Genomic DNA, 21,373 nt, shown 5'->3' on the forward strand with positions numbered 1-21,373 from the left:
CTCGACGGGGGTAGGACGCTGATTTCCGCCCCCGTGTCCACCAGGAATCTACACCCGGAGTGCTTGTCCCAAACATAGAGAAGGCTATCACGGTGGCCAGCCACCGTAGCCATCAGCGTCGGTTGGTCCTGGCGTTTCCCTGGAACGAGCATGGCAGTCCGCATCAGCGGGCACCGGAACCCCATCTTTGATGATAAAAACACTAAGACTCAGAAGTGGTGCTGTCCCTTGGTGTGGGTGTTACGTGCTCCGCTGCTGGGGTGTGGAAGGGCTGCACTTTTGGCCGTGCTGCAGCACTAATTTCGATGGTGGTTCCGCCATTTTGTTTGGCGCGCCAAAGCATGTCTGCGCGGGCAACCACCCTGTGCGGGTCTCTGAAGTCTTCATCTGCTAGCAAGAGGTGGATATCTTCTGGCATTTGTTCCAAGAAGATCTGTTCAAAAAGCAGACATGGCTTATAGCCGTCTGCCAGTGCTAGCATGTCGCTCATCAGGGCTGATGGCGCGCGGTCGCCCAGGTCGTTCATATGTAGTAACCACGCGGCCCGTTCGCGGCAAGAGAGGCCAAATGTGCGGATTAACAGGGCCTTGAGTGCCTCCTACCTGTCAGCTGTGGAGGCCAAGACTGGTGGGTATATTCAAAGCAAAAAGTGATAGTTTTCTGATTGGTCAGGTCATCAAAGATTATGGCAAGAAGGCAAGTGTATGGGGTTGAGTGGGATCCAGGATCAGTCACGATGCAATGGCAGAGCAGACTTGATGGGCTGAATGGCCTAATTCTGCTCCTATGTCTTGTGGTCTTATAACGTGGCCCACTGTCTCCTGGTCGAGGGTGCCCACTACGTAGTAGTACCTGGTGGCGTCTGAGACAATTTGCCTGACCTGGAACTGGGCCTCTGCTTGCTCGAACCAGACCAGGGGTTGAGTGGTCCAGAAGGTTGGCAGTTTAAGGGAAACTGCATTCTGCAGAGCCGAGTCGTTCATGCTGGGTCCAAATGCCGTTGGACCATCGGGGTCACCAATATAGTCGCGCTGATACGCAACAAGTGAAAGCAACACAATGAGTCGAGCAGGGTCTGGTTGAACTGTTCACTGTTTCAAACCACACGCGCTTAAGTGCCCACTCCCAGCATCCCCCGCTCTTTGCGGGGCGGAAGTGACGTCGGCTTCCAGGCCGAGGTCTGCCCCGCACTCAGAGCCCTTTCGGTTGCCACTGGCTGCGGACTCGCTCGCGACTGCTGGAGCCGGTTCGCTTGCTGCGTGGGCGGGCCACCACATTACTCTATTATTTTGTAATTGGAGGTGAAGTGGATAAGAGCACTGAACATTAGACTGTTCTACAAATTTAAATTCTATTTTTGGATTTTTTTCCCCCCAGTTTTTCGTCCATTTCTAAATTCCTCACATATGGTGAGATGTGGACTGGAGCAGATTTTTCTCATTGTCTTCAAATAGCCATTTTGTATATGTCAGCCTAGAGAGTGACTGCAAGCAGCAGGTAATCATCAGCCAAATCATATCTTGCTGTCTTTCCACATTCATACACACGGACTTCCCAGCGGGTATAATTGGGAAGCACTTGCTGCCTTTCAATGTTCCTATTCCAGAATTGCTGGTAACGAATGTCCCACCCCCACTTTTCCATTCTCTTTTAATATAGTGGAACTGTCTGAGTGGTACCTTGCTTCATTTTGGTTTTGACAGATTTTGACATGTTGTAATCAGGTATGTATAACCAGTATATCATTTTCAATTTAATAAAAGGAATTAAATTATTAACACCTGTACTCTGTGCATTTTTTAAACTAGGTTCTTGTGAGATTTCACTGACTAAAGTTTTGAGGGAAAAGTGCATTTTTTAAAAGAAAAGAAAATAAAAGAAACCCCAGGGTGGTGAATAGGATGCAGAAGGGCTGAGTCCTGGTCCCACTTATGAATGATATCAATAAATTTTTGGCCACTCAATCAGTCTTGGAATATGTGGATTGTGCGTGAATGTGAATAAGGTGTGAGGTGAGTAGAGCAGGCTTGATGCTTTAACATGTGGAGACACAAGAGCCTGTCGACGCTGGAATCTGGAGTGAGGAGACAAGATAACGAATGAACTTGGTGAGCTAAGCAGCATCTGTGGACGGAAATAAGGATTCTCTTCCCTCCAAATGTAGATGGACCCACCTGATTTCCTCCAGCATCTTGTGTTTTCTTTGTTTTTTGTGTTCTCTCAACTATTGTTATTTAGAAATATGATCAGTACTTCCTGAACTTTTTTTGTTGTACCTAAGTTTCAAGTGCATTATCCTACCTAACTTTATCCCTTCTTCATCACTCACTACGAACAGCAATAACAATCCCCAGCTTTCCAATACATTCTTTCTTGCAGATCAAAGCTTAAATTCCTTTCTTCTCTCTGTGTTTTCCATCCTTTTTATTTCTCAGTCTGTTATGAGATGAGTCTGGACTAGACCTGCTTGGATACTTTTGTGGAAATTACCAATGCTTACGCTCTGGAAACACTGGAAGTTGGTATCTTATGCTGCAGTTTGTTCTCATGTAGATACTATTGCGTTAACTTTGGGCTCTGGGCTTCTACTCACTGGAATTCAGAAGAATGAGGGGTAACATCAATGAAACTTATCAAAGGCTTCAATAGAGTGGATGTAGAGAAAATGTTTCCTATGGCGACAGAGTCTAAGACCAGAGGCACAGTCTCAGAATAGAAGGGTGCCCTTTTAAAAGGGAGATAAGGAGGAACCTCTTTTGCCAGAGAGTGGTGAATCTGTGGAATTCATTGCCACAGGCTGCAGTGGAGGTCGTCATTGAGTATCTTTAAGGCAGAGGTTGATAGATTCTTAGTTGGTCAAGGCCTGACGGGATATGGGAAGAAGGCAAGAAATTGGGGCTGAGAGAGATAATGGATCAGTCATAATGAAATGGCGGAGTAGACTCAATAGGCCAAATGGCCAAATTTTGCTCCTATATTTTATGGTCTTAAGGTCTTAATACTGGTATGTACTGTCTTTGTGTCAGAAAGTGTGATCATGGGCCCAGGATGGGAGTTGGAGAGGTTAGGGATTTGTAATTATCGGTTGTATGGTTTAATAGATGGTTGGGAAGGGGTAGTAGGGAAGGGAGGGTGGTCACTGATCAGTGGAGAGGGTGTTAGGTATTTTTTCTTTAGCATTTACTTTGTATTCTATATTTTGTTCTTGCTTTTGTTCATGGTTACCACAGACTTCTGCTTTTCCAAAATAATTTATAGGGTGGATGTTATATTGAGGGTTGTTGATGGTGAAACCCATATTGGAAATTAATGAACAGGTTAACATGGCTCACATAGCTTACTTATAATCTACTAAGTGAAGTTATGTGGCATGCATTGATCTCACTGATACATCATAATTTGGAGGTGCTTTCTCAGAACTAGTGAGCAAATTTAATAATTTTTCAGAAGCAGGTTCAGTACATCAAATAGTCAGTTGGCAAAGCAAGTAGAGGCATTGCTTAAAATCATACATTCAGCCTCACGTTTGAGCATTTACCTGCACAGAATTAAATAAAGGGAACTGATTAATATTAATAGTGATGCAGTCTACTTAAACAAGACATATTATAAGTTCCCTGTAATTAGTTGGCTTTGATAGACTTAAGATCCAGATTACCCTCGTATAGAGAAGTGAAGGTCAGTACTGTTAATCAAAATCTGCCAGCAAAGAGAAAATTTTCAGATAAATTAAACAAACAGGGATTAATTTACACTGTTCATATGGCCTTGCAAACCTTTACATTATTATTTATTCTCAAAGATTAAATCATCTTGAAGCATGGGAGATAAGAAGTTGATGGAACTTCCAAAGCTTCTAAGTTAGGACAAACCAGAATTAGAACTTAGTACTTGTTTTAGTCCTATTTTCTCATTGGCACTTCACCTTTCAGAATTATGATTTGTCTTTCTGGTCAAAAGTCAAGTTAGACCTTACCAGTAAAGGAGGGAAAACAAAGAAAAATGAATACGACTTGCCAGGCATTGTACATGAAATGATATTCAAGTCTAGGAATATTCATCACTACATTAATGATTTCCTTCAGTAATTTAGAGAATGTGCAGCGTTGTTACTATGAATATCTAATTGATTGGTAGTCAGGCATGGCAGCCCTCTATGACAAGTATGAGTATTTTCTTTAGTTGCTTCACAGCTAAAGCAAAATAAATGGGTCTATTCTCAAATGTCTTTGTGGCATGAATTTGACTTGAGTTATGCTTGACTGAAAAGCTCATTTTCAGGTCATCTGTATCTGGAGCTACTACTGTGTGACTGAACAGCAAGTAAATGGGAATTAAATGTTCAACAGCAGTCTCTCTCTACCTCAGTCATACCTTGTCACTGTATGTTTGTTTTACTAAATGGACTTAGACAATGCATGGTCTATTGCTGATGTGGAAATGGAACAATATGATGTGGGTGTATTTGCCTGACCAGGCAGATAGAACCAGGTTCATAAAATTGTTGGGAAGCCATATTTTAATCATAAATGCCAATAAAATTCTGAAGATCCCTAATGAACTAAATTACTTTCTCCTTTACTGCTTGATCATCTTCAGTCATCTTGATTCAACATGCTTCCTGTGCAATACTTCTGTGGTTGAATATGTAAAAGTGGAAACATTTCTGGACAGTTCAGCAGTTCAACAAATTTATTTACTGTCAATGGATATTTCAGTTCTGAAAATAAAAATGAAACTAATTGTAGAATGAGGTTTGCTTAATAGTATTTGACTTTATAATTCACACACTGTAGACTGAAAATGCTTTTAGGAAAAATGTCTGAGACAGAAGCCCTTTGCAGGAGAGTGTAATGGTTCTATCATGTAAGTGTTTGGACCAATGTGATTATAATTGTAGCCCTCTGGTAAACTTTAATTTGAACAGCTGTTGGGTGTTTTAAATTTATTCTGACTATATTGTGATTTATTCTGTGTCATTATGATGTTAGCATTCACCTGCAAAATTTGAGCTCAGCTTATAAATCAACCATTTGTCTTTATTGTCAAGAATTAACTAAATTCCTGACACATGGTGATGCACTTGGTACTCAGATCACTCTTCCCAGAATAGGGTTAGTGTCTGCTTTGCATCATGGATTTACATGATCATCTGCGTAATGCTATCACTCGACTTGAGAATGATCTTTTCCCAGGGGGTGATTCTCTTTATGGAGAATGCCTGTGTATGACATTGTTTAACATTGGGAGGCAGTTGCGCGGGCAGCCACCACATGGTCCTTGTCAGATCTGGGTCATCGTTCAGTGTTCTGGCATGCAAGATGACTGGGGGCCCCTTCTCTGCTGTTGTGATGTGTCATCATATTTTGCCAGCTCTACCATCGAGGTCTTAGATCAATTGCTCTTTGGAACCTTCCCCTGCCATGGGTGACCCTACCAAGAGCTAAGTTCCACATAGCATCACTCTTGTTTTAGCTCTAACTTTTCTTGATTCTGTTAAACCCTGAAAAGTTACTCTCTCTCTCTCTCACACACACACACACACACACTTTTAGATTTATCTCAAATCAAAAGAACTTTCAAAGAAAAATATGGAAAAACATAAATTTCTCCTTATATTTACCTTATATTTAACATTGCCAGATAATAGGAATTAAGTATAGGCTACTTGACCCAAGTGACACTTGCTTCTCTCTGGAGAGCAAGGTGTGGTTGTTGGCATTGCATCTGTCATAAAATAAAATTTTGTGGTGGTGAACACTAACTTCTTCAAACATTCTGAGATATGGCACCTAGAAAGCATTCAAATTGGATTACTTCATTTCTGACAACTTTCATTTTCCATTTTGTCTTTGCCTGTTATTATGCAAGGGAGCTAATATGGATAATGACAGTGCTGGATAAAATAGTTGTATGCTTCTTTCAAGAAAAGGCAAGGAAATAAATAGTTTCTATTAAGGGCAACAATAAATTTCTTACTCATTAACTTCTTAACCTCTAAAGCAGAACTGACTGCTTATTTTAAAAGATCTTTTCCATAATCATTTCTCCTCAGCACAACAGAGAACTCACTATAAAATGCTGCACAGACACACACATTTTATTCATGCCCCTCTTAAAAGTGACAAGAAAATATCACAATGAGGACAGATTCAATCAGCCAAAAGTGTGCCTTACATTCCAAGATATTTTGCATAATTTATGTCCTTGGGGAAATTACAGCAATGTTAACAATTAAGGAAAAACAGATAGGTCAACCAGTGATGGTTTTACATTGATGTCACTTTAGAAGAAAGAATTTTAAATAGATAATAACTATAACTGCTGCTCTCCCTTCCAAATATAATTTATTCCTTTAAAAAGTCACACTACACAGACATAGCGTGCATCAAATCAAAATGTTCAGCTTCCTAAATATGCAATAATAGCACACAAACTTGAGCTCAGTATATAGCAGGTTTGGGGAATGCTACAATACAATTATATAAATCAATAGAGTTAAATGTTTGTACATTGTGATTGCAATTGTTTCAGTGAATCTGTTTTGGATTCTTATTTCTTTTTCTTTTCATTTAACTAGCAATAATTGTACTACTACACAATTTTAAGGATTTTAAGATTCCCTCTGGTACTGAAATATGCGGATATTGACAAGATGTAAACTTTTAATTGCTGCTATTTAGTGTGTAACAGAAGGCAGTAGCAATTAGTACTTAGGGAGCTGGGACTAAGTCTTGCTGTACATTCATCTACCAGTACAAACATTTTTGATTGCTGATAGCAGTAGGCAGAAACTAACCTATTGCTTTGTCGATTATGAAAAGGTGGAGCTATTTTGCTTTCAGTAAGAGCAGAAAAACAACAAAAAAATGCTTATTTTGGGAATTTCACAATCCAACAGAATGCAGGTCATGTGTGAATTGTAGTTGGTATATAATTATGAGATCACTCAAAGGGCAGGAGACTGAAGTAGATGTTAAAACTGGATTTAAAAGTTAATTGAAGTTATTTTCACAGGGAAGAAGTTCAAGAGTATAATGAGAAAGGAAGTGTAGGTTGAACTGAGCTGTCAAAGACTTGACTCAACAGACCTAGAAATCTTGCTCCAATTCTGGAAATACCATGTTACTTTTCTTCTGCATATCATCCTTTGTTTTGAATCAGATTAAGAAATAGCAGACTTAAACTGAATCTCTAGTGTGTAACTGCAAAGGATGATGAATGGGATGAAGAATCACGGCTGCTGATAGAAATAATTAAATGCTGAATGAAGCATGATGGTTTTTGAGCTTTTGGGTTTCGGAAAGAAATATTATTACCATTAGGATTTAAGAATTATATGATATGATAATTTGAAATGGTAGATGAAGCAGAATGCAGTGTAAGATTCATCTTCTTATATGCTTAAATTTATTTTTGATGGCTGTTTTGTAAAATCTTTAATCCCACTATTGATAGGATAGAAACTATTATATACCATAATGTTTATGGAAGAAATATTTTCAATGTTCCACATTTTAATATTTTCAATGAATGGAGATCTGATAATTTATATGTAACAACCTTTACAGTAATGTGTATTGTTTTTCAACCTATTTAAAAGGGCTATGTATGAATCATAAATCTTTCTGTATGGATATGGGGAAAATATGATCAGTTTTTCCATAGGTGTAATATTGGTGATATTAAATTAGTTGCCTATTATGTTCACCTCCTAATTTTACTTCTCAATAGTTCTGATATCTGCATTAATATTTCACCACACTGACAGCCACTATTAATTCCTTTTCATTTAATATGAAACGAAAATGTACCAAATGTATAATTTTATAACTTGCAGAAATACTCAGTGGCCACTTTATTAGACAATTCTGTACACTTGCTCGTTAAAATATATACCTCATCAGCCAATCATGTGGCAGTTACTCAATGTGTGAAAGTATGCAGACATGGTCAAGAGGTTCAGTTGTTAATCAATCCAGACATCAGAATGGGCAAAAAAATGTGATCCAAGTGACTTTGACTGTGGAATGATTATTGGTGCCAGCCGGGGTGATTTGAGTGTCTCAGAGACTGCTGATCTCCTGGGATTTTCACTCATAACAGTCTCTAGAGTTTAAAGAGAATGGTGGGAGTAACAAAAAAAAAACGTCCAGCGAGTGGCATTTTTGTGAGTTAAAATGCCTTGTTAATGAGAGTATTGCCAGACTGGTTCAAGTTGCCAGGAAGGCAACAGTAATTCAAGTAATGACACATTACCATAGCGGTGTGCAGAAGAGCATCGCCGAATGCACTACACAATCAAAACATGAAGTAGATGAGCTACAGCAGCTGTGTGATTGATTGGCACCAACAATCATTCTACACTCATTTTATTAGGTACAGATTCCACTCCTGTACCAAATAAAGTGGCCACTGTGTGTATGTCATTGGCCACATTTAGCTGGTCACAGCCAGAACTCACTACCCAAGGTGCCAGGCTGTCCATACTTAACTCTTGCGGGCTGTACAAGTGGGGAGCAAGCTGATCTTCTGCACCCGACAGGCTTCTAATGCAGTGCTCCGGGCTCCCTGCTGCGTTGGCTTTTGGCAGTGTATCCAGCCTTTGGCATCATGCTGGTTTTTTAACAGTTTTAAATGGCTCGGTTAATCAGACATTTAAAATGATTTAATGTAGATTTGATAATTAAAATATGAATACATAGTTAGCAGCTAATTGAATCATTAATAACCAATTAAAACATTAAAATAAAGCAAAATAAGTGCTTATCTTTCTCCGCTGAATGAGATCACTGAATCCATCCCTTCTTTCTCCGATGTAAGGCTGAGGGCAATGAGATCCACTCAATGGTGCATTCAGTGTCAGAGCAGATACTCAGATGTGCTAGTATACTGCCACGTATGAAAATCATGAACTTTTCATAATGTATATGTACAGTATCAGTTCAAAACTTCCTGAGGGTGGAATGGTTATTAAACTTCGAACTAGCAGCCAACATCATTTGGTCCATTTATTTACATCCCAATTTTAGTTTTCTGATGGGTTTCCAGTCTATGTGCCTTGGGATGATTTACAGGGCTAGAACTTGCTGAGAAATGCTTACCAATCATCATCAGACTCTGACTGCATCTCAGCATATTGTCCTAGTTTGCCAAGTATTAGATAAAATACTTTTGTAGACCACCTCCAAATACATTGTCAGGGAAGTCATTGTCTTGCACAATACTTTGGAATCCAACCACTTCACGTGACACTAACCCACTTCTATCTCCCAGTCTAGTCCTTCCTCCCGATCAACTAATGCTCAAAACTCCAATCAGATGCCAACATTTCTCCACCTTGCCCCAACCCCATTGTCAGTTGAAACCCATGGCCCCCTCCCCATCTGGATGAGCCCCATATCAGTGAAGCTAAACTCCATATTCTCCCATTTCTTCCCCACCCACCTGCCCCAATACCCAATGTTTCATAATTTTTTGAAGCTGTAACTGCCAGAGTAAATTGTGAGAGTGGTGAGTTGATATACGTGGACCCTGGGAACACCTTCATTAAGGTACCACAGAAGTGATCATAAAGCAGAATTTGAATATGTGCTAATGGGAATAATTTACTAGTACGGATTAGTGATTAGTTAATGGATAAAAGCAGGATTGGAATAAACTAGTAGAGTACTGCAGAGATCAATGCTAGAACCCCAGCCGTTCACAATCTACATCAATAATATAGATGTGAGGATCATATGTAATGTGCTCTAATTGCTAATGGTATTAAGCTCGATATGATGTGCAAAGAAGATGCAGAGAGCCTTCATGTGAACTGATCAGGACATTGCAAATGAATCTAATGTGGGGAGAAATATGAGATCATTCATTTTTAAAAGTGATTGGAAGGTCTTCTTGTTCATAGCAACATGGAAGTCATACACACGTGAATTATTGAAAATCAATATGCAGGTTCAGTGAATAATTAGGAAGGCAAATAATATTGTTGGTCTTTATTGTGAGAGGAATTTGTGTACGAGAATAAAGCTGCCTTGTTTTAATTACTAAAGGCCCAGATGAGACTGCATTTGGAATAATGTGTGCAGATTAGAACTCCCTATTGTAAAACCTTCATTTCATTCACATTAGAAGGACTGCAATGAAGTTTCACTAAATTGATTCCAAGGAGACAGGTTTGTCATATTTGAAGAGATTAAGACATTGGCCTTCTACAGGCTTGGATTTACAAGGTGATTTTATTGAAACATGCAAAAATTGGAAATAGTTTATTGTCACATGTACCAAGATACAGTGAAAAGCTTGCCTTGCATACTGTTCACACAGATCAAATCATTACACAGTGCATTGAGGTACAATAGCAAAAAACCAATAACAGAATGCAGAATAAAGTGTAATGGGTGCAAAGAAAATGTAGTGTAGGTAAGCACTAAGGTGCAAGATCATAACAAGGAAGATTGTGAAGCCAAGTGTCCATCTTATTGTTCAAGGGAACTATTCAATAGTCTTATAGCGCAAGGGTAGAAGCTGTCCTTGAACCTGGTGGTACATGCTTTCAGGCTTTTATATATTCTGTCCAAAGGAAGTTGAGAGAAGAGAGAATATTCGGGGTGGGTGGGGTCTTTAATTATGTTGGCCACTTTATTGAGGCAGCAAGAAGTGTAGACAAAGTCCATGGAGGAGAGGCTGGCTTCTGTGATATGCTGATTTGTTTCCACACGTTCTGCAGATTCTTCCAAGTATGTGCAGAGCAGTTGCCATATCAAGCCATTATGCATCCAGATGGGATACCTTCTATAGTACATCAATAAAACTTAGTTAGTGGAGATGGGGACATGTCAAATTTCTTTAGCCTGCTGAGGAAGCAAAGGTTTTCTTGGTGATGGTGTCTATGCGGTTAGATCAGGACAGGCCATTGTGAGTTCTAGGAACGTGAAGCCCTCAACTCTTTCAACATCAACACTGTTGACATAGACATGAGTCTGCGCCCCACCCTTCTTCCTGAAGTCAATCGCCAGCTCTTTTGTTTTGCTGACTTTGAGGACAAGGTTGTTGGCATGATGATACTACATTATTAAGCTCACTATCTCCTTCCTGTACTCATCATTAATTGAGATACAGCACACTACAGTGGTGTCACCTGTAAACTTGTAGGTGAAGTTAAAGCAAAATGTGGTCTCACAATTGTGTGTGAGCAGGAATTAGGGGGCCTAGGACACAACGTTTTGGAGCGCTAGTGTTTAGAACAAACCGGTGGCAGTGTGGCTGCCTATCCTTACTGATTGCAGTCTGTTGGTCATGAAGTCGAGTATTCATTTACAGCGGGCGGGGGGGGGGGGTTGACTCACAGGGTCCAGAGTTTGGTGATACGTTTGCTTGGAATTATACTATTGAAGGCTGAACTACAGTCAAAAACCAGTGGTCTGAAAATCTTATGGGGTCTGATAGGATAGATGCAGAGTTTCCTTGCTCTGGAATATCAAGGAACAAGGATCATAATATAAAATAAAGGATCAGGCAGACAGTCAGAAGATAGATAACTGGAAATTTCTACAGTGAAGAACAGGTGAATTGTTAGAATTTCCCATTGAAAAGGATTCAGGGATTCTGTTGCCATGCATTTTCAGCAGAGAGATTCATTGGACATTAAGAGAAAAAAGGGGATATTTGGTAAGTGCAGTAATGTGATATTGAGGAAAAAGTTCAGCAATATTGTTTTACATACAGATAGCTATCCTGCCTGTGCATTTTCAATAAGAGGACTTGGTGCTCCTTGGGTCCAAATGGAATTTGTCGCAATGACCACAACCAATTAGACACTGACATGACACTGCTCATATGTGCACAAGAATTTCTAAAAAATGACATTTTAAAAAATTTCACTTGATCAAACATTAAAGATGCCAGATCTCACCGATGAAACCTCCTTAATATTGTTCAAAAGTATTAGCCTGGATCAATTAGCAAGATATTTCACAGGGTACTTACTTTGATTCATAATGTTCTAACCCAAAGGTCAGAGGTGTTATCATTGATACAACAATTACCTTCAAACTTAATTGAATGCAATCTCACATTCTGTAGAAATTTCCCCCAAGTTCGTAGCTTGGATGTGCTCTGTACAGTCATTAGTTCATTGTCTTCAGCCTCTGAAAATCATTCCATTGAAGTCAGTTCAGGGGACAAACCATATGATGATAATGCATTAATTCTACAGAATAGGAATATACTGTCTTTCAAGGCAATGGTCTGGCTTACAAGCAAATGCAACAATGTAAAGGCAATAAATGCTGATGTGAATACTAGTCAATAAACAGTAAAATATGAACTATGGTGAATATGGTATATAGTACATAAATAATTAAGTTCAAGTTTATTGTCATCTGACTATAAATATATACAACCAAACAAAAAAAACGTTCCTCCTCCAGGTTAAGGTGCACCAATTAAATGTATATCACACACAACACATAAACCAAAATATTACCATTAATAAGTTAATAAAGTATAATTCAAAATGCATGTAATGCATAGCACAGTTAAACAGTTCACTGTCTTAGTGATGAGACCTCAGTAGTGGCAGGGTATTTAATAGTCTTATAGACTGAGCTAAGAAGCTGTTACCCAGTCTGGCAATCCTTGTCCCGATGCTCCTGTACCACCTTCCTGACGATAGGGGGTCAAAGAGATTGTGGGATGAGTGGCAGGGATCCTTAACAATGCGTTGAGCCCTTTGTCCTGTGACAAAGTTCATGTGGCTGCTCCCCTTGTGTGCAGACAAAAAGCTGCTTCTGGTATTTTGAGATTGATGTGGACTGTACTTTATATTGGCCTTCAATTTTTTGGTGTTTGCTTTCTTGTGACCAATTGGTGAGTGGGTAATCGGTTAATTTTTTTGTGTGTAAGATTGGGTTTGGGTTTGCTACTGTCCCTGTTTTTTTTTCTGTGAGTGAGGGGGTTGAGGATTGTTATTGTCGCTGTTTTTTTCTGCAAGTGAGGAAGTCGGGGATTGTTATTGTTGCCTCTCTACCTCCTCTCTGTATGCTGACTCAGCATTGTTGCTGATGAGGCCAACCACTGCAGTATCATCAGCAAACATCATGATGCGGTTTGAGCTATACCTGGAAATGCAGCTGTGAGTCAGCTGCAGGCTGAGTACTAGTCAGACTAACTGGGTCCTTCTAAGAAGAAGTCCAAAATCCAGTTTCAGAGAAGGGCATCGAGACTCAACGAGAACAGTTTACCCTCCAGCCTCTGAGTGATGATCTTGATAAAAGCCGAGCTGAAGTCAATAAACAACAATGGCATATGAGGCATCATTTTGGCATATGAGGCATCATTTTCTAAGTGGGATAGGGCAGACTGAAGGGCTGAGGTTATCAGTGGATTGGTTTGAGTGAGCCAGAAAGTGTCCAATGTAGTTGGAAGGTGAGACTTTATATGATCCATCACTAGCTGCTCCACTCACTCTATGATTGTTGAAGTTAATGCCACTGGGTGGTAATCGTTTAGGCCAGTTACCATCACTCTGTTGGGCACCGGGGTGATGGTGGCTGCCCTGAAGTCTGCAGGGACAGTTCACTGTTTCAAAGAGATATTAAAGATGTCCGTTAAGACGTCAGTTAGCTGAGCCACCCTTCAGCACCTGACCAGGTATGTTCTCTGTTCCCATAGCTTTGTGACGGTTTACCCTAGTTGGGACCCTTCTCACCTCAGCTGCAGCCAGAGAGGACACCTGTTCCTTGGGCTTTCCTTGATGTCACATAATTGAATGTGTCAAATTGTACACAGAAATTATTTAGCCTATCAGGAAGGGAGGCTGTCAATGATGCACAGGGTGGTCTTGTAATTGGTTATAATTTGTTTACCTTGCCACATGCACCACATGTCCCTGGTATCACAAAGGTGACTGTGAATTTTTGGTGCGCACTCACACTTTGCCTTCCTGATGGCACTGGAAAATGTGGCTGTGCCGACCTTCGAGTTGTCCTGTCCCCCGATCAGAAGGTAGCATCCCAATCCCTAATCGGGGCATGAACCTCTGCAATCTGTCATGGTTTCTGGTTTGCCCTGGCAATGTAGCGCTTAATCATGGCATTGTTTTCAAAGCATTTTCCTATATATCTGGCCACCAATTCTGCATATTCATCAATGCTGGTGTGATGATTGTAGGTAGCCATCTCCCGGAAAATGTTTCAGTCCGTGCTTTCGAAGCAGTCCTGCAACACTGAGGTGACACTTTCTTATCAGGTCCTAATCTCTCTGTGAACTGGTTCGAGTAGTTTAACCAGTGCTCTCTATGCAGGTATTAGCAAAATGGATATGTGGTCTGAGAATCTGAGGTGAGAGCAGGAGAGAGCCTTGTAGGTTCCATGAAAGTTAGCATAAACCAGCTCTAATATATTCTTTCCTCTGGTTGGGAAGATGACATGTTGGTAGACCTTTGGCAGGACTGCTTTTAAGTTGGCATGATTAAAGTCACCAGTAATAATGAAGATGCCATCAGGATGAATGGCTTCAAGGTTGCTGGCAGCTCCAGCAGCTCTTCCCTAACATTAGCACAAAAGGGGATGTAATCGGCAATAATCACAATGGCAAATAGAAGGGCCTGCACTTCATCATTAAAAACGGTATCAACAGTATCTGCGGTGAGCCATGGGTGGTTGCTACCAAGGCATCCACACACCATTTTTAAAAAATTGATATTATATAGTCTAATAATGGTCTATTTTTACTGAGTAACACTTGTAGTTCTCTGTTAGTCTTGAAGCAATGATTAATTTCATCTCTTTATAGTGTAATGCTTGTCTATAACATTGACAATGCCACTTTAATAAATGGTAGGATATAACATCATTTGGGGCTTTGATAGTGAGGAACACTACAACAGTAACGTCTTAAAGCAGATGGCTTGGGTACAAGGTGGCAACAGTCTGGAACATGGCACCTGAGAAGCTGATGGAGGCAGAGACTCCTGCAACAATCATAGGGCATTTGAATTGTCAAGCAGTAGAAGGCTATAGACCAAGTGTGGGTAGATGGGATTCATTTAGATGAGTACTTCATGGCTGTAGTGGTTTGAAAGGGTTTCGTTCCATCTGTCACCAAAAGCGGGATTTCCGGTGGCCACCAATTTCTACTTCCCATTCCCGTTCTGACATGTTAGTCCGTGGCATCCTCTACTGCCACAATGAGGCCATACTCAGGTTGGAGGAGCAACACCTTATATTCTGTCTGGGTAGCCTCCAACCTGATGGCATGAACATCAATTTCTCAAACTTCTGGTAGTTGCCCCTCCTTACCCCTTTACCATTCCCCGTTCCTGTTTCTCTCTCACATTTTCTCTCCTTACCTGCCCATCACCTCCTTCTTGTACTCCTCCCACTTCCCTTTCTTCCATGGTCTTCTGTCTTTTCCTATCAGACTCCCTCTTCTCCAACCCTTTATCTCTTTCACCAATCAACTTCCTGGCTTTTTACTTCACTTCCTCTCCCCTCCCAGTTTCATCATCTGTCACCTTGTACTTCTTCCTCCCTTCCCCCCACCTTCTTAGTCTGACTCCTTCTCCCTTCCTTTCCAGTCCCAATGAGGGGTCGTGGCCCAAAACATCGACCAGATGCTGCTTGGCCTGCTGAGTTCCTCCAGCATTTTGTGTGTGTTGGTTTGGTTGAAAGGCCTTTCTATCTGTTATATAGCTCTGTGGTTCTGTGGGATGGAATTAGAGTATTTTTTATACCTTAGGTCAATGATACACATTTCAAAATAAAAAGATAAACATAATTATGAATATATGCCATTATTAACTGTGACAAGGAATGTTAACCTCATTAGTTTCCATCACACTGGGTCACTAGATAACTGACCAAATTCACTTCTCCCAGTGCAGGAAAGACAGGTTCAGAATTATAAATATAATATTTGAATTTAAGAAATTTTCCAGTTTTGAGGGCTGATTTTAATACAAGAAGGACAATATTTGAATCTATAAGGACAGCCAGACTTGATGCAATTTGACATTAAAATCCAGCACAGGGAACCATGATTTATAAAGACATAATTTTCAATTTAATTTTTTCACCTGTGGGAAAAGATGAGGGTCACCCCATATTATGAGGAGTTGTGTTTCTAAAAAAAAATCCACATTGCAGTTTTCTGTAGTGTGAAACTATGAGAAACATTTATAAAATTTGTTGCCTCCTTCAAATTTTGTTTTTATTTCGTTGTTTTTTTTCACTAACATAAATTCCAGGAGTGTATTTTTTATTCAGTCTTGTAATTTTTTTTTGACTTGTGTATTCTGTAAGAACAGATTTCCATTAGCAGATCTGTCATAAGGTGAGGGAACAAAGTCTCAACTCTTCCCTTTCATCGTAATGCTTGCAGGTTAGACTGTTATGATACCTGTTCAGAATCAAAAGCCACAGTATTAGAATAAATAGTCTATATTTACTCAACAGAATAGAAGTTGCTGGAAATATGCAAATATAAGTGTCCAAACTCTAATTGCAAATAATTGCAATTTAACTGTGCGGTGGCACAATAACTGTTCAGCAGAACTAATTGACAGAAGAACTTTTCAATATTAATAGAAAGATTATTAAAACAAGTAATCTCATTTGTCAAAACTGCAAGGATTAATGTAAGCTTGTGCTTCTAAATCGTACATGGCTGCAATACTTGAATGTTCATTGTGGTGCACATTTTTGGATAAAAATCTTAATATGTCCATCTCTTAATAATTGTACTGAACTTTTGAATGTGCTTCATAAAGAGTAGAGGACCTTTAAAATGATTAAAATATGAGGTTGTGCCTAGCTGAGCTCTAATCTCATCATAAACACTCCAGAAAGTTCACTAATAACATTACCGGAGACACTCATTGAAGATTTGCATTTAGGATGTGGTGTATTCTAAAAATAAATTACTTTCGCATTATATTTAATATGAATATAAATTGGTTCCAGAGTCTCATGTTCAACAAGACAGGTTATGTAAATAATCAGATAACCAAACGCATGTCAATCAGTGCTTCAACAGATGCACCTGATTTAAATGAAATACCAATAAAGCTTCCCCTCCCCATGCAGATTTCTGTAATGGAGGGTCAAATGCAAAATGTCAGGCAGTCTTAAATGGATCTGCAAACATACTTTACCTTGAAATGAAATATTTCATTCCAGCTCCAGAACTGTGAATGTGGAGAGTTAAATAAACTGATTAACAGAAGTAAATGGCCTGATAAATAGACCCTGAAGTAAACAGTTCCTCAAGCAAATGGAAGAATGCTGGGAGAAAATAACTCTCTGCCAAGCAGGCTCACTGGGGACTTTCTACAAGTTTATAAGATAATGAGGGGCATTAATAGGTTAGATTATTTTTCCCAGAATTGAGGAATCTAAAATTAGAGGGCATCAAATCAGAATGCAGTTTAATATCACTGACATAGGTCATGAAATTTGTTGTTTTACAGCAGCAGTGCAATATATTAAAAATGCTATAAATTGTAATAAGAAATATATAAAAATATTTCAAGTAATTGTGCAAAAGAAGAACAAAAGTAATGAGGTAGTATTCATGGCTTGGTCCGTTGTCCATTTTGAAATCTGATGATCAGGGGGAAGAAGCTGTTACTAAAGTGTTGTGTGTGTTTATTCATGCTCCTGTATGTACTTTCTGATGGAAGTGATTAAAAAAAAAGAGATCACAGGATTAAAGTGAGAGGGGAAAGATTTAAAAGGGATCTGAGGTGCAAGTTTCCGTACAGAGGTTGATAGGTACTATGTATGGAATGAACTGCCAGAGGAGACAGTAGAGGCAGGTGTAATTACAGTATTTAACAGATATTTGGACAGGTACATAAATGGGAATATGGGCCAACCACAGACAAATGGGATTAGTTCAATCAGTGTGGATGAGTTGAGGTGAAGGACCTATTTCTGTGCTCTCTGACCAGGAATCTGTGAATTTAAGAAGTAAATCCCTAAAAACATGTTCATGTGAAACTGGATATGCAATCTCTCCAACAGATGCCTACATGACAGGCACATCAGTATTCAGTTCTATCTTTGAAGATTACTAATCGGCATTCAAGCCTAGGCCCTGTTCCTTGACTAATGTCTTCTGGTATTCTGTGCCTTTATCCCAGGCACACATTTTCAACAGTCCAGATCAGCCTTTCTCAACTTTTTGACCCTGGAGAAATCCTTGAAATAATTTTCAGGTCTCAGGAAGCTCCAGCATAAAAATTATTATATCTACAGCTCAAGGTATGTTAACATGATCAGTAAGTTGTAGATATAATAATCCAAAAAAAATAGTCAATGCTCTTTGGAGTAGCAAATGAATTTTTAACCAACCTTTCTTGACAGAAAAAACAGGTAGTTAAGCTTAGCTACATTTCTTGAAATTAATCTTTCTTTTCCTTTCATAAATTTTAAAAGCTCATAAGGCAAGCATAATAAATTTCTGTTAAATAACTGGCTTAAGACAAAATGGGGTTTAATTTTTCTAAAGGTAGGCTTGGTAGATTTAATTTAAATAAAGGTTGTAAATTGATTTTAATTAATGCTATTTACACCATGAAAATTTATTGACAACATTGCAGAGTAAAGTTACAAAAAAACATAAGCCAAAGCAAGATGAATAATATTATAGCCCAAGACAATTTTATACAGGACTTTGAAAAAACATGTTCTTACTCAATTACATGATCAGGCTCAAATAATAGGCCTAACATGTAAAACCTGAGCTTATTGTTTGCCACAGACTAGGCACAGTGGAATAGGACAACCTGGGTCCATGTAAAACCCATTGATAAGTAGTTTATTTGTGTCCATTGTTGCACTAGTGCAGTGAAATGACTTAGGAGATTGTAATTCTTCGTCATTAACCTTATCACGATCTCTCGTGGAATCCCAGTTGAGAAACCTTGGTCTAGGTGTATGTTGCTGTTCTATTCTTGGCTCAGGCCTTGGACAAGAGCATGAACACCATCTGGTGTACCATGTAAGTGCACCGTCAATTTAAAATTTTAGTTAGAGATACAGCATGGTAACAGACCCTTCTGGCCCAATGAGCCTGTGCTGCCCAATTACCCCCATATGACCAAATAATCTACTAATTTGTACTTCTTTGGAACTTGGGAGGAATTCAGAGCACCCAGAGGAAACCTACGCAGTCATGGGGAGAATCCTTACAGACAGCGATAGAATTGAGCCTGGATTGCTGGTGCTGCAATAACGTTGTGCTAACCGTTACACTACAGTGTCACCCTGGCCGTGTTTCCATCACATTCAGATGTAACATTTATAATGATAAAATAATATTGATATTGATGTTAAAAGATGAAATGATTTGGGGCTTTTGTTGAACTGAATATGATATATTTCTTTTATGCAATTTGTGGCATTTCTAAATTGTTAAACCAGTGGTTGGAATATTAATACAAAAAAGAGGGTTGAAATTAATCTTTAATTGAAATCCTTTTGAATTTCGAGATATTTAAACCGGAAACTGTTATTGGCCAGAGTGACCTAGAAAGGACAATCTGGTTTTCTAAAATTTTTGCAGAAAGGAAGTGGGTATTTTTACTCTGTCTGGCCTATATGTGACTTCAATCTTTCAATCACTTAGCTGACATGTTAGTAATTGCTATCTGAAGTGCCCTAGAAAGCCAATTGGTTATACATCATTTTGTCAGGCTAGTTTAGGGATGGACAGTAAATAATGAGCTAGTCTGCAACAAAGCAAAATCATTTGTTTTAACACATTGAGCTACCATTCTTAAGGAGGATTTTTTTGTGTGAAAGGAATGTTTTAACTGTAAAAGTGGTACAATTAGAGACCAGTTTAGGATCCAGAGGAGGTTTATGAAAATGATCCTGGATATGAAATGGTTGGCTCTGGGCCTGTACTCGCTGGAGTTTACAAGAATGAGTGAGGATATCATTGAAAACTATTGAATATTGAAAGGTCTAGATGGAGAGGACATGGAGAGGATGTTTCCTATAGTGGGGGATTCTAGGACCAGAGGGCACAGCCTCAGATTAGAAGGACATCATTGGAACAGAGATGATGAGAATGTGTTTTAGTCAGATAGTCTGTAGAATTCATTGCTACAGACGGCTGTGGAGGTCAAGTCAATGAGTATATTTAAAGTGGAAGTTGATAGTTTCTCAATCAGTAAAGGTTATGGGGAAGAGGCAGGGGAATGGAGTTGTGAGGGCAATAAATCAGCCATTATAGGATAGTGGAGCAGACTCAATGGGCCGAATAGCCTAATTCTTCTCTATGTCTTATCATCTAACTAGCTAAATTCTGTGGATTGCAAAGTAATGATGAGGTGTATTTGTTCAAATTGGGCCATTTTCTTTACCACATTTAAAAAAATTACCATGTGAGTATTTTTGTGCTCTTTCCAGTGAGGTTTTCAGTCAAAATATCTGATGTGTTATTTCTACTTATTTCTCTGCTGGAGGACAGTGTGGCATGGTGACGCAACATGTGGTGATGCTCTCTCACAACTGTGAGCTCAGGTTAAAGCCTAACTCTGTGGATGTCAACCAGTTGTTCTGTAATACACTCTGCAGTGAAAATTAAAGGCATGTGTGAGAGGGAACAGGTTGGAATAGCCGGGAATAAAAGAGAGTGGAAGTTGGAACATATGGAATTGATATCTGAAGAGCAGGAATGACTTGAAGGGTTTAATAACCCTCTTCAATTTTGTTAGAAGTAGTAGTAGTGTGATCCCTCGAAGAGAGTATGATGTTCTTCTAAGGGGTGTCTATTGGTGGGTCTTCAGGTGGTTGCAGAGGCCAATCCAAGGTATGCATATTGTGAGGGGCTTCCAGACCTCACAATCTTGCTCCCTTCACCATGGGACTTAATCTGAGATGTTAGGGTGAATTCCCTTAATAGAAAATGCCTATGCGTGACTTTGTTTCATGTGGGTGTGCTCTAACGTGATACATGCGCTGCCCCCACAGAGACCTTGACAGATTGGGGTCAGGGTGCAGTGGTATGAAATGCAAGAAGGCTGCTGACCCTTCAATGCTGTAGCTGCCTTCTACCTTCACTCCTTTTGTGGTGTGTCATCATCTTCCAGCAGCTCCACTTTGAGGGTTTGGTTGAATCGCACTTTGTCTGGAACCTCCCCCTCCCCGTTGACCTTACCACCATGAGTGACCAAGCCAGGAGCTAAGCTCCTGAAGCCATTGCCCTTGGGATTTCAGGAACCAACAGGCCTCTCCACCACAACAAGGTGGCGATCAAAGTTCAAAGTTGAAAGGGTGTTTTTTAATCAAAGTGTGTATACATTATGCAAGCTTGAGATTCGACTCCTTATAGGCAACCACAAAACAAAGAAACCTTAAAA

At 39.5% G+C, this 21,373-nt stretch overlaps 1 protein-coding gene across 1 annotated transcript in view; it reads left to right on the forward strand.

Annotated features, from left to right (window-relative positions):
- The window catches only part of cdh13 (cadherin 13, H-cadherin (heart)), a 1,220,695-nt gene that overhangs the window by 886,817 nt on the left and 312,505 nt on the right, over nt 1-21,373 (forward strand). The window lies entirely within an intron of this gene.

Source organism: Mobula birostris, chromosome 15 (assembly GCF_030028105.1).
Source record: "Mobula birostris isolate sMobBir1 chromosome 15, sMobBir1.hap1, whole genome shotgun sequence".
Classification (NCBI taxonomy): domain Eukaryota; kingdom Metazoa; phylum Chordata; class Chondrichthyes; order Myliobatiformes; family Myliobatidae; genus Mobula; species Mobula birostris.